A 12,421-nucleotide genomic window follows, 5' to 3' on the forward strand; every position below is an offset into this window, starting at 1 on the left:
GGTGGTCAGCTTTGTGCTCGTGCAGCCTGACCAACCATGTAAGGGTCTCCTCTGTAGGGACCAGGGGGAGATGAGGGTGCAGGTATGAGTGCAGGTGAGGTGGCAGGGCGGTGGCTATATATGAGTCTAGACCTTTCTTTCTTTTTTTCTTTTTCTTTTTTTTTTTTGCTTTTTGGGTCACACCCAGCGATGCTCAGGGGTTACTCCTGGCTTTGCACTCAGGAATTACTCCTGGCGGTGCTTGGGGGACCATATGGGATGCCGAGGATCGAACCCGGGTCGGCCGCGTGCAAGGCAAACGCCCTACCCGCTGTGCTATCGCTCTGGCCCCTAGACCTTTCTTTCGTCCTCGAGGGCAGGCAATGACGAGCTATCCATGGACTCAGCACTGGTGGCCCTAAGCTGGGAGAGAAAGTGCTGTCGGGGTGAAGATTCAACCCCCCAAGTCACAGCCGTGGTGACCTTCAAGCCTGGGCAGGTGAGTCCACGAAAATCACCTCATGGAGTGTCATGGTAGGTGAAATTAGGACGAGAGGGACAGACAGAATGACTGCACTCATTTGTGGAATATAAAGTAGCATAATATGAGACTGACACCCAAGGGCAGTAGAGACAAGGGCCAGGAGGGTCACACTGTGGTTTGGAAGCCGGCCCCACGTGCTGGGGGAGAAGGCAGTTGGGATAGAGGAGGAAACACCAAGTCAATGATGATTGGCGGGATCGCCCGGGATGGGAGATGTGTGCTGAAAGTAGCCCAATGGCCAAACATGATGGCCTCTCAGTATCCGTACACCCAAAATTAGAGAGAGAGGAAGAAGGATGGAACCTGCCACAGAGGCAGGGAGTAGGGTGGGGGGTGGGGGGTGGGACACTGGGAGCATTGGTGGTGGAAACTGTGCACTGGTGGAGGGACGGGTGCTGGAGCATTGTGTGACTGAAACGTAATCATGCAAGTTTGTAACTGTATCTCACGGTGATTCAATAAAACTTATAAAAAAAAAAAAGAAAGTGACCGGCGCTTGGGACAAGAACGACTCGAGGACTTGAGTGTTCACTCCACCTGCCAAACTGCCCAATTTCTGAAATGTTTTTGAAATAGATTTTACTTTTAGAGTAGTTTGGGGTTCATTACCACAGTGAATCAAAGCACCAAGATTCCTTGTCAACACCCACCACGCCCACACAAAGGCATCTCCATCAGCCACGGCAGGTCCCTTCAAGGAACCACGGGGACACCATCGTCACCCCAAGGCCATGGCATTAGGGTTGAGGCTTGGTGCCATAAGTTTATGGCTTTGAATGAAGCTACGATGACATGCACGGCATGTATCCACCTCCATGGCATCCCGCAGATCATCCTCCTGTCCTACCCCCCGCTAAACTCCCTGTGCCCAGCTACTCATGTTTCTCTCTTCCCGCATCCCTTGGTGGCCATCGATCTTGGGACTGTCTGCATAATTGTGCTTCTAGGATGCCATGTAATTGGGATCTGGCTGTCAGCTCCTGTATTCTAAAAGTGCAGGACAGAGCAATAGTACAGTGGGTAAAAGGCTTGCCTGGCACCACATGAGTGATTCCTGAGAGCCAGAAGTAACCCCTGAACACTGCTGGGTGTGCTCTCCTCACATCATCATCATCATCATCATTATCATCATCATCATCATCATCATCATCATCATCATCATCATCATCATCACCATCATCATCATCATCAAGTGCCCTCTGGGCCCCATCAGGTTCTTTTTCTGGTCCTCAGTGGCTCGCTCTGTTTCAAAGAAGGAGGGTGTGGGGTCCCTCTGAAGTTCCTCTGTCTTTCCTCACTGAATCTTTGCAGAGAGGAGGAACATCTTGGAGGAAGAACATCTTGGCTAAAAATTCAGTGTACGGAGAAGGTGGTATCAGGCTTTAAGGAAAACTATGGGGTCCTAGAAAATGGGAAAGAACTAAGAACCACCAGGAGAGTTCACCGGGGTAGAGGGGCAGTGCCGGGACCCCAGAGAGAGGGCTGGGAACTGGGTCGCTTGGTGGCATGCTGGTCCCTCCCTCTGGCTGTGTGCATCTGCTCTGCTGGGTGCCCCTCAGACCAGGAACACTTCATCAGGGACCTCTGCCGTGAAGTGGGGACTCCAGCTGAACCAGGCACGGTAGGCACATGGCTGGGAGGCATGAAAAACGTGCCCAAGACACCCAGAACTCGGAAATCTGGGTAATGGAAATAAACACAAACAGAAGGGGGAAGTGGAGCCTGGAGAGCAGGAAGGGCGCACAGTCCAAAACCACCCGTCAGAAAAAGCCTCCTGACGACGCCTGGTGAATCCCAAGCCTTAAAGCCAGACAGCAGATGTGTCGGCTCTCTGGAGAGCTGAGAAGCCGGCTGTTGGCTGCCTGTTGCATAGGTAATGGGGTTTTTATTTTAACTCTTCAGGATTTGACAAACCATTAAACATGGAAAGAGCTTTTAATGTCCTTCTTCGTGTCTAACCAAATTCTCCTGGCCCCTAAAATCTACTCAAATTGATCCATTCTGTTACAACCGCCCACTCCCCTCCCACTGTTATCGCTGCAGTGGGGATGACTCTTTCCTGTTTAAAATTTGATAGGACTCTATTAATATATATAATGTAACATATGTATTAGCACACACGTCTCAATCTGTAACAGCCTGTTAGTAAATCTCTCATTACAAGGACTTGATGGCTCCAGGCTGAGAAACAACAATCTTCACACACTTTCTTCTAAGGAAACTTTGATCATTTTTAGCAGATTATTAATAACAAGCAATACAAAATAAGTTATTTAGAGCCTGCTATTGGGTCAGGCTTGAGTGGTGGTGGTGGTGAAAATTTGAAATATTGGCGGTGGGAAGATGTAATGGTGGTGGGATTGGTGGTGGGATGTTGAATTATTGTGAACACAAATTATTGTGGACAACTTTAAAAAATAAATAAAACTTGATGGGAAACTTTTCACCTGGGCTACTGTCTCAGGATATTTCGTGTTGTTACTGTTCACCAAGTTTATTTTTCCCTTTATTGTTCTTTTTTTCTTAATTAAATAACCAGCACTTTAGGGATATTATTTGCATACTTTAATATGCCCCTATCAAAAATGTCCACGTTCATAGTCACTTTTAGCAAATGTGCCCAGCTATGCAGTGGTCACTCTAATCCCATTTTAGAATATTTCTGTCTCCTCAGAGGCTGGAGCGATAGCACAGCGGATAGGGTGTTGCCTTGCACGCAACCGACCCAGGTTCGATTCTTCCGTCCCTCTCGGAGAGCTTGGTAAGCTACCGAGAGTATCTCGCCCGCATGGCAAAGCCTGGCAAGCTACCCGTGGCATATTTGATATGCCAAAAACAGTAACAACAAGTCTCACAGTGGAGACGTTACTGGTGCCCGCTGGTGCAAATCGATGAACAACAGGAAGGGCAGTGCTACAGTGCGACAGTGCTGTCTCCTCAGAAAGGTCCCTCCCTCTAAAGTCAATTCTCGCTTCTATCTGGCCCCAGGCAGATTTCTAGTTTATTCCATTCCCAGGCATTTTATATTGATAGAATCAGAGAATTTTTCAGTCTTTTTTTGTTCATTGCTTAGCAGAAACTTCGAGAGATTCCTGTAGACTGTAATCCACAGGTGCAATATTGGCTCTCTGTTCTACTTTTGTTTGGGGGCCACACCTAGCTCTGATCAGGGTTTGTTTCTGACTCTGTCCTCAGAGGTCACAACTGGCTGGCCGCAGGGGGCCGTCTGCAGTGCTGCGAATCCAACCCAGAGTGGCCACACACAAGGCAAGTGCCTTCCCTCTGTACCGTCCCTCCAGCCCCTTCTATTTGACTTTAGTCCATCTTATTTTTAAGGGAACCCGCCCTCCCGTAGGGCAGAGTGACTGTCACAGAGACACATCGGTCACAATTAGCCCTTCCACTGGGCTTGCTTTTAAGACTGAGATTCTAAAAATAAACTTCCAGGGGCGGGAGCAATAGCACAGCAGGTAGGGCATTTGCCTTACAAGCGGCCGACCCAGGTTCGATTCCCAGCATCCCATATGGTCCCCTGAGCACTGCCAGGAGTAATACCTGAGTGCAGAGCCCGGAGGAACCCCTGAGCATCGCCAGGTGTGACCCAAAAGAAAATAAAACAAAAAACAAAAAAAAAAATCCCAAACTTCCAGAGTGTAAAATGCAATCAGTGGTTAGAGGGAGGGTGAGAGTGTGGAGATGAATAAATCAGGTCAAAGCTTGGATTAGTTGCATGGCTAAAGACAGAATTAGATTTTCAGGGGTAAATTTAAGGCCATATAGATATGTGTTGGTTTATAAAGCTGGACATCTAGGGCCCATATGGCATATATACCAATGGAACTTCAATAACAATAAATAAATAAAATGCATTGCTTGTATTTTTTGGTTATTTAGATGTAGGAGTTCTTTATAATTCTGGAAAGAAGTCCTTATTAGATACTCGATTTGTTACCTTTTTCTCCCAGCTTGTGATAAGGGTTTTTTTTAATTTTCATGAATGGTACATTTCAAAAAGCAATTTTTTTTCATTTCTACAAGATTCAGTTTATAAAAAAATTAGCATTACATTGCAAAGTGACTTCAAGTCTATTATAACAATGTCATTTCATTATAAGTTATATAATTTTTTTTTTCTTTTTGGGTCACACCCGGCAATGCACAGGGGTCACTCCTGGCTCTGCACTCAGGAATTAACCCTGGCGCTGCACAGGGGACCATATGGGATGCTGGGAATTGAACCCGGGTTGGCCGCGTGCAAGGCAAACGCCCTACCCGCTGTGCTATCGCTCCAACCCCCAAGTTATAGAATTTTTAATTAATTTTTTAAAATCTTTGCCTAACATAAGTTACCAAGATTTCCTCCTATGCTTGCTTCTAGAAGCTTCAAATTGAACTTTTTCATTTAGGTCAAAGATCCAAAATGAAGTGGATTTTTGTTTGTTTGGGAACGGTGCCTGGTGGTGCTTGGAGACATTCCTGACCTTGTGGTTCCGGGAATCAGACCGGGGTCTCTCTCATGAAAGCATGCACTTAGCTCTTTGAAAATCCCCCAGCCCTTGAACATATTTTTATGTAAGGTGCGAAGTAAGGACTTTATTTTACTATACACATTTAATCATACCAGCACCATCTGTTGCAAAATCATCCCTCCATCACTGAGTTCCTTTGGAAAAAACAAAATATATAGGAGCATCATTTGACTCTGATTCTGTCCCACTGATCCGTGCGGATCCTTCCCTGGAGCCAGGGTGCCTGGATCCTTAGCTTTCGACAGGTTTGGAAACCAGGCTCTGCTGTGCTGGGGGAGGCCCATGGGGCCTTACTCCGGGGCCCTCCTACTCTCTCTCCTCCCTGGAGCAAGACTCTAGCTACAGACTAATCACAGACTTGCTTTCTGCAAGCCGCAGCCTATTTAGGGAATCACAAATCTTAAACTTGTACATGAGAAAACTTGCCAGGAAAAATGGCAAAGACCTTCCAGACCCAGCCTCTTCGTTCCTTCTTGTTGGAACCAGCACCAGGCACGGTGGTTCCATTTCCAAAGCACAGCGTGGCTCAGAGCTGACTCAGGTGTGGCTTAAACCCACACAGGGCTGAGAAGGCTCAGCTCTCGGCCCTGAAATACATCTCTCATTGACTGGCCACTGGCTCATCCTTACCCGTGAGTGCATTGTGTCTGAGGGCTTAAACACAGTCTCCTTCGCTAAGCTCTGGGTCTTCTGTTTCCATTCTAAGACGTGATCATCCCTTTCTCGGCACACAGTAGGTACCGAACAGATGCGTGTTGGCTGAATTCAATTCATCTGTGTTAGGCACTGCACCCTCCGACTCTTTTAAAATAAAAACACTTCACTCTCTTATTTATTTTAATTAGCTACCCTCATTGCTTCGTAGCTTGGAACAACCACCACCAGTTTTCCTACAAGTCTGGAACACGGTTCTGGCATGGTGGAGCGAGGTTTCCAGCGGCCTTGCCGAGAGCCAGTCAGGAAGAAGCTGTCATCCAGAGGCTGGGCCGGCCAGGAGGGGCCAAGTGGGCCTCACCTACACGCCTGGCAGGTCTGAGGGCTCCGCCGGGACAGCTTGGCGCTGGCAGACTCCTTCTCGCTGTGTGGTCTTTCCATGAGCACTGCCAGTCTTCTGAACACGATAGCTCGGGATTCCTTGGAGCGAGGCTCCCAACGATCTGAGCTCCAGAATTCACACGCCATCTGGCCTGCGTTCTCTGAGAGTCAGCAGGGAGCAGGCAACGGCCAGCGGATGGGAACTGAACCCCCGGTGGGACATGCGACATCTGCACTCAGAGGCTGGAGGAGCTGGGGGCCGCCATCTTGCCGGGTCCTGTACCGTGCTTCCTGACCGGTGGCAAGTGACGGACACTCCTTTCTAAAGGGTCGGGCCAAGCCAATGCTCAGAAAATTGTCATCAGCAATAGAAGTGCTTCCTGAAGGCCAGGAAGATCTAACACACAACAGGAAGGAGATATTGACAAAATGGGAAGTGAAGGCTTCCTAATTTTGTTAAGTACTTAGTCCCAAGTCCCATGGTCTTTAAGGCCAACTCTTCCAATTAAAATGCAATCTTTTCTGGGGCTGGAGCGATAGCACAGCGGGTAGGGAGTTTGCCTTGCACGCGACCAACATGGGTTTGAATCTCAGCATCCCATATGGTCCTCTGAGCACCGCCAGGAGTAATTCCTGAGAGCAGAGCCAGGAGTGACCCCCTGTGCATCGCCAGGTGTGACCCAAAAAGCAAAAAAAAATTTTTTTTAAATGCAATGTTTCCCTATAGCTGAGGTTATGGTTAGTGCTTTTATTCCATCTTACTAGGATAGAAATAAAATGAAAATAAAGTCCCAACCCTCCTTGGGTGAAACCATTGCTCCCCACTTAGGGCAGTTCCAAACCATTCTACTACACGAGCGATCCACATTGCTTGAATCTCCTCCTCCTCTTTAACTCTCTCCACCCTTCTGTAACTCCCACGGCTCGTCCTTCCCTTCTAAACATACCATAAGGAAAAGATCTGAGTGTCAAAAGTAGGTAAAGGGATATTCTTGATAAACTTTCAATACCAATATCGTAAACCACGATGGCTAAGAGAGAGAGAGAGAGAGAGAGAGAGAGAAGAAAAGTGTCTGCCAGCCATAGAGGCAGGCAGGGGGTTGGGGGTAGGGGGTTATGGGAAGAAATCTGGGGACACTTGTGCTGGGAGATGTGCCCTGGTGGAGGGACGGGTGTTAGAACACTGTATGACTGAAACCTAATCATGAGCAGCTTTGTAAGGGTCTATCTCACAGAGATTCAATAAAAAATAAACTAAATAAATAAACACACTATAAGGGTTTCCTCACTAGCTTTCTTTCCTTCAGGCATACTCCTTTCTTCTCTAAGATTCCTAAAGGATCCATCCAACGTGACACTCATATGTTCACTGGACGAAGTACAAGCCCCTTCAAAGTGTTCAAAATCTTTCCTGCTTTAGCCTGCCCCTTCCTCTCTGCCATTACCTCCCTCTGCTCTCGGCTTGCCCTCTGAGCTGTGGTCAGGATGGAGGTCAGTACTTGGAGCTCCCTGGACCTGCCTTTCTGTTAAAGTGTCTGTTGTCTGTCTGTCACGGGCTCTGGAATCTCCTTCCATCCACCAGATCCACCTGGTGAAAATTCCTTCTTAAAACTCACATCAGCGGGTGTCACTTATCGAGCTGTTTCTGGGTGACGCAGTTTGAATGGTATAACACGGATCACACCCACAGTTGGTTCTCTTCATTCTCATGGTAAGACGTTAATTTAGCTCCATTTCCCTATGTTCTCTTGAGAGGGAGGGAAAATTCCTGTTGGTCCAAGTCTTGCTTTAGAAGGATGTGGGTCGCAACTCTGATCCGTAGAAATCTGTAGAGACCTTTCTAGGAAGATTTCTTCATATCTTAAAAGGAGATGCAAGGACCAACAATTCTTTCTGTTAGAGTTCAATGGCTCTGCATGTGAAAGGCCACCCTATGCTGAAGGCACGATGGAGTTGTCGAAACTGAACATTGAAATTGGGTCCTTGATAATATCAGTGAGTCTCTGAATGAAGCAAAAGTCCTAGAATTCACTCAAGTTGGATATTTATTTAGATTTGAGCCATAACAATTTTCATTTCTTGCTGATGCCTAAGTCAGATTTTTTTTTTATTTCTTGCTGGTTCAGATGGAGTCTTAAGCCCTTGCCCTAACATTAAACTGACCCAAAGATGACCATGTGCTGATCATTTCACGCTGAATTTATTTTATTTATTTATTTTTTTAGCTTTTTTATAATTTTTATTTATCTATTTATTCATTCATTCATTCATTTTTGCTTTTTGGGTCACACTCAGCGATGCACAGGGGTTATTCCTGGCTCATGCACTCAGCAGTCACCCCTGGCAGTGCTTGGGGGACCATATGGGATGCTGGGAATTAAACCCGGGTTGGCCGCGTGCAAGGCAAACGCCCTACCCACTGTGCTACGGCTCCAGCCCCATTTTTTTTAATTAATAGTTTATTTTTAATTAGTGAGTCAACGTGAGGGTACAGTTACAGATTTATACATTTTTGTGCTCATATTTCTCCCTTACAAAGTTCGAGAACCCATCCCTTCACCAATGCCCATTCTCCACCACCAGTAAACCCAACATCCCTCCCCCCCTCTCTAGTCCCGTCTCCCCCCACCCCACACTGCCACTATGGCAGGGTATTCCCTTTTGTTCTCTCTCTCTGATTAGGTGTTGTGGTTTGCAATAAAGGTGTTGAGTGGCCATTGTGTTCAGTCTCTAGTCTATATTCGGCCCGCATCATCTTTCCCCCACATGACCAACAACCACATTTTACTTGCTGTTCCCTTCTCTGAGTTGCCCAGAATGAGAGAACAGCCTCCAAGCCATGGTGACAACCTCCTGGTACTTATTTCTACTATTCTTGGGTGTTCATCTTATAGTCTATTATTCTATATTCCACAGATGAGTGCAATCTTTCTATGTCTGTCTCTCTCTTTGACTCATTTCACTTAGCATGATACTTTCCATGTTGATTCACTTATATGCAAACGTCATGACCTCATTTTTTCTAACAGCTGCATAGTATTCCATTGTATAGATGTACCAGAGTTTCTTCAACCAGTCATCTGTTCTAGGGCACTCGGGTTTTTTCCAGATTCTGCCTATTGTAAACAGTGCTGCGGTGAACATATAAGTGCATATGTCACTTCGACTATACTTTTTGGCTTTTCTGGGATATATTCCCAGCAGTGGTATTGCTGGGTCAAATGGGAGCTCAACCTCAAGTTTTTTGAGAATCGTCCATACTGTTTTCCAAAAGGGCTGAACTAGCCGGCATTCCCACCAGCAGTGTAGAAGGGTCCCTTTCTCCCCACATCCTCTCCAACAGCGGTTGCTTTTGTTCTTTTGGATGTGTGCTAGTCTCTGTGGTGTGAGGTGGTATCTCATGGTTGTTTTGATCTGCATCTCTCTGATGCTTAGTGATGTAGAGCACTTTTTCATGTGTCTTTTGGCCATTCGTATCTCTTCCTTGGTAAAGTTTCTGTTCATTTCTTCGCCCCATTTTTTGATGGGGTTGGATGTTTTCTTCTTGTAGAGTTCAACCAGTGCTTTATATACCCTTGATATCAACCCCTTATCTGATGGGTATTGTGTAAATATCCTTTCCCATTCTGTAGATAGTCTTTGTATTCTGGTCGCTGTTTCTTTTGCGGTGCAGAAGCTTTTTAGTTTAATGTAGTCCCATTTGTTGATCTCTGTTTTTACTAGATTGCTTAGTTCCGTGTCATCTTTGAAGATACCTTTATCTTCAATATCCTGGAGGGTTTTGCCTACCTTGTCTTCAATGTACCTTATGGTTTGTGGTCTGATGTTGAGGTCTTTAATCCATTTTGATCTGACTTTTGTGCACGGTGACAGATCGAGTTCTAAGCCCATTTTTTTGCATGTGGTTGTCCAGTTGTGCCAGCACCATTTGTTAAAGAGACTTTTCTTGCTCCACTTCACATCTCTTGCACCTTTATCAAAGATTAGATGATCATACATTTGAGGTTGTGTGTGGGGATATTCCACCCTGTTCCATTGGTCTGCAGTTCTGCTTTTGTTCCAGTACCATGCTGTTTTAATTGTTACCGCTTTGTAGTAGAGTTTAAGGTTGGGAAGGGTGATGCCTCCCATCATCTTTTTCCCAAGAATTGTTTTAGCTATCCGTGGGCGTTTATTGTTCCATATAAATTTCAGGATTGCTTGCTCCATTTCTTTGAAGAATGCCATGGGTATCCCTATAGGGATTGCGTTAAATCTGTATAATGCTTTTGGGAGTATTGCCATTTTGACAATGTTTATTCTCCCTATCCATGAGCAGGGGATATTTTTCCATTTCCTCATGTCCTCTTTTATTTCATGAAGTAGCGTTTTATAGTTTTCTTTGTAGAGGTCCTTTACTTCTTTAGTTAAGCTGATTCCAAGGTATTTGATTTTCTGGGGCACAATTTTCACGCTGAATTTATTTCATTCTTGGGGTCAGCCTCACAGGACACTTTTAACTGCACGGAGTGAGTTTAAATGAAAGCAAAGACCTTTCTAAGGTGTGGATTCTGTGAGGGAAGCAACCGGTGTTGTATACGGACACTAGCAGATATCATGCAGACAGCCTAACTGGAATTATCTTCCTGTGAAAATGCTCTATTCTGGCAGGAATTAATTTCTTTCTTTCTGGGATTCCTTCCTTGGTTTCTAGTTTCCATGGCCAGTCCCCAGCTAAGACCTCTGTCCTTCTGGCCCAGGGCGACGTGCTTTTCTTTGAGCTCCTCTTTGAGCTAGGAAGCGGGATGTTATGGGAAACAACTGTAGAAATGTGGGTCTTCTCCTGGAGTTTCGTTTCTTCTTTTTTTTTTTTTTTGGGTCACACCTGGCGATGCACAGGGGTTCCTCCTGGCTCTGCACTCAGGAATCACCCCTGGTGGTGCTCAGGGGACCATGTGGGATGCTGGGATTTGAACCCGGGTCGGCCGCATGCAAGGCAAACGCCCTACCCGCTATGCTATCACTCCAGCCCCTTGTTTCTTTCAAGAGTTGAATTGATTCGAGTTTCTGCCTATTTGGGTTGATTTTCTGCACCTCCAAATATTTGGATTCAAATAACTTGTTCAATGTTTTATCGTTGATATTGGCAGGAAAGTTAGACTCGTACCATAAACAAGTAAACAACTCCATTAAAAACAAACCTTGAAATTTCCAAGACTTTTATTCAATACTTGTATCTCTTGTCATCCCCTTGATCTTTGATTTGTTTGAGTGGGTGCCAGTAACGTCTCCATTCATCCCTGTCGCGTGCTAGTGTAGCCCAATGGTATCTGCTCGCTCCAGGAACATGAAGAACCTCAAACTGTTCATTCAGGATTTTGATGAAAAAGTCTGACCATCTTGTAGGTGGGCGGCCACGCGGTCTTTTGACGTCCTGTGGAATCCAGTCGGTAACAGCTCTAGTCCAGCGGTCGTCTCTAAATTGCATTATGTGTCCGGCCCATCTGATTTTCAATGCCTTGGCAAATGAGACAGTGTCCCTGATTCTTGATTGTTGACAGAGGTTGGAACTGCGGATTCCTTCTTTCACTTGAGTGAAACATGATACTCCTAGCATAGCTCTTTCGATTCTTCTTTCGATTATTCTACCTGAATAGCGTTCTCATCCTGTTTTCGTAGGGCCCAGGTCTCTGAGGCATATGTTAGTGCAGGAAGAATGGTGGAGTGGAAAAGATGTCCTCGGAGCTGGAGGTTCTTTGTCCTCTTAACCACTTCTTCGACGCTCTTGAAGGCGTTCCACGCTGCTCTCTTCCTCTTGCGCAGTTCTGGCGCCAAGTCATTCTTTATGTCGAGTTCTCGACCCAGGTTCACATAGCTGCTGCATTCGGATATGTTCGTTCCATTGAGAGCAAATGGAACGTCAGGCACTAGTTCATTTTTTATGAACATTGTTTTACTGATATTCAGCTGCAGTCTGACCTTTCCACACTCCCGGTCAAAATCGGCCAGCATTTGTGCCGCTTGGCTAATGTTTGGTGTTATGAGAATGATGTCATCAGCGAAGTGGAGGTGGTGTAATTGCCGACCGTCTATTCTTCACTCCCATTCCTTCCCATTCCAGTCATTGCATGATGTTCTTGAGGGTGGCACTGAAGAGTTTCGATGAAATGGTATCACCTGCCGAACCCCTCTCTTACGTCAATGATCACTTCCTTGTAGAATGGTGAGATCCTGGTGGTGCGTCCGTAATACAGCTCGAGGAAGATCTTGATGTATTGAGTTTGAACACCCTGTTTGGCTAGGGCTTCGATGACCGCTTCAGTCTCAACAGAATCAAAGGCCTTCTTTAATACAT

This window comes from Sorex araneus, chromosome 2 (assembly GCF_027595985.1).
Source record: "Sorex araneus isolate mSorAra2 chromosome 2, mSorAra2.pri, whole genome shotgun sequence".
NCBI classification, from domain to species: Eukaryota; Metazoa; Chordata; class Mammalia; order Eulipotyphla; family Soricidae; genus Sorex; species Sorex araneus.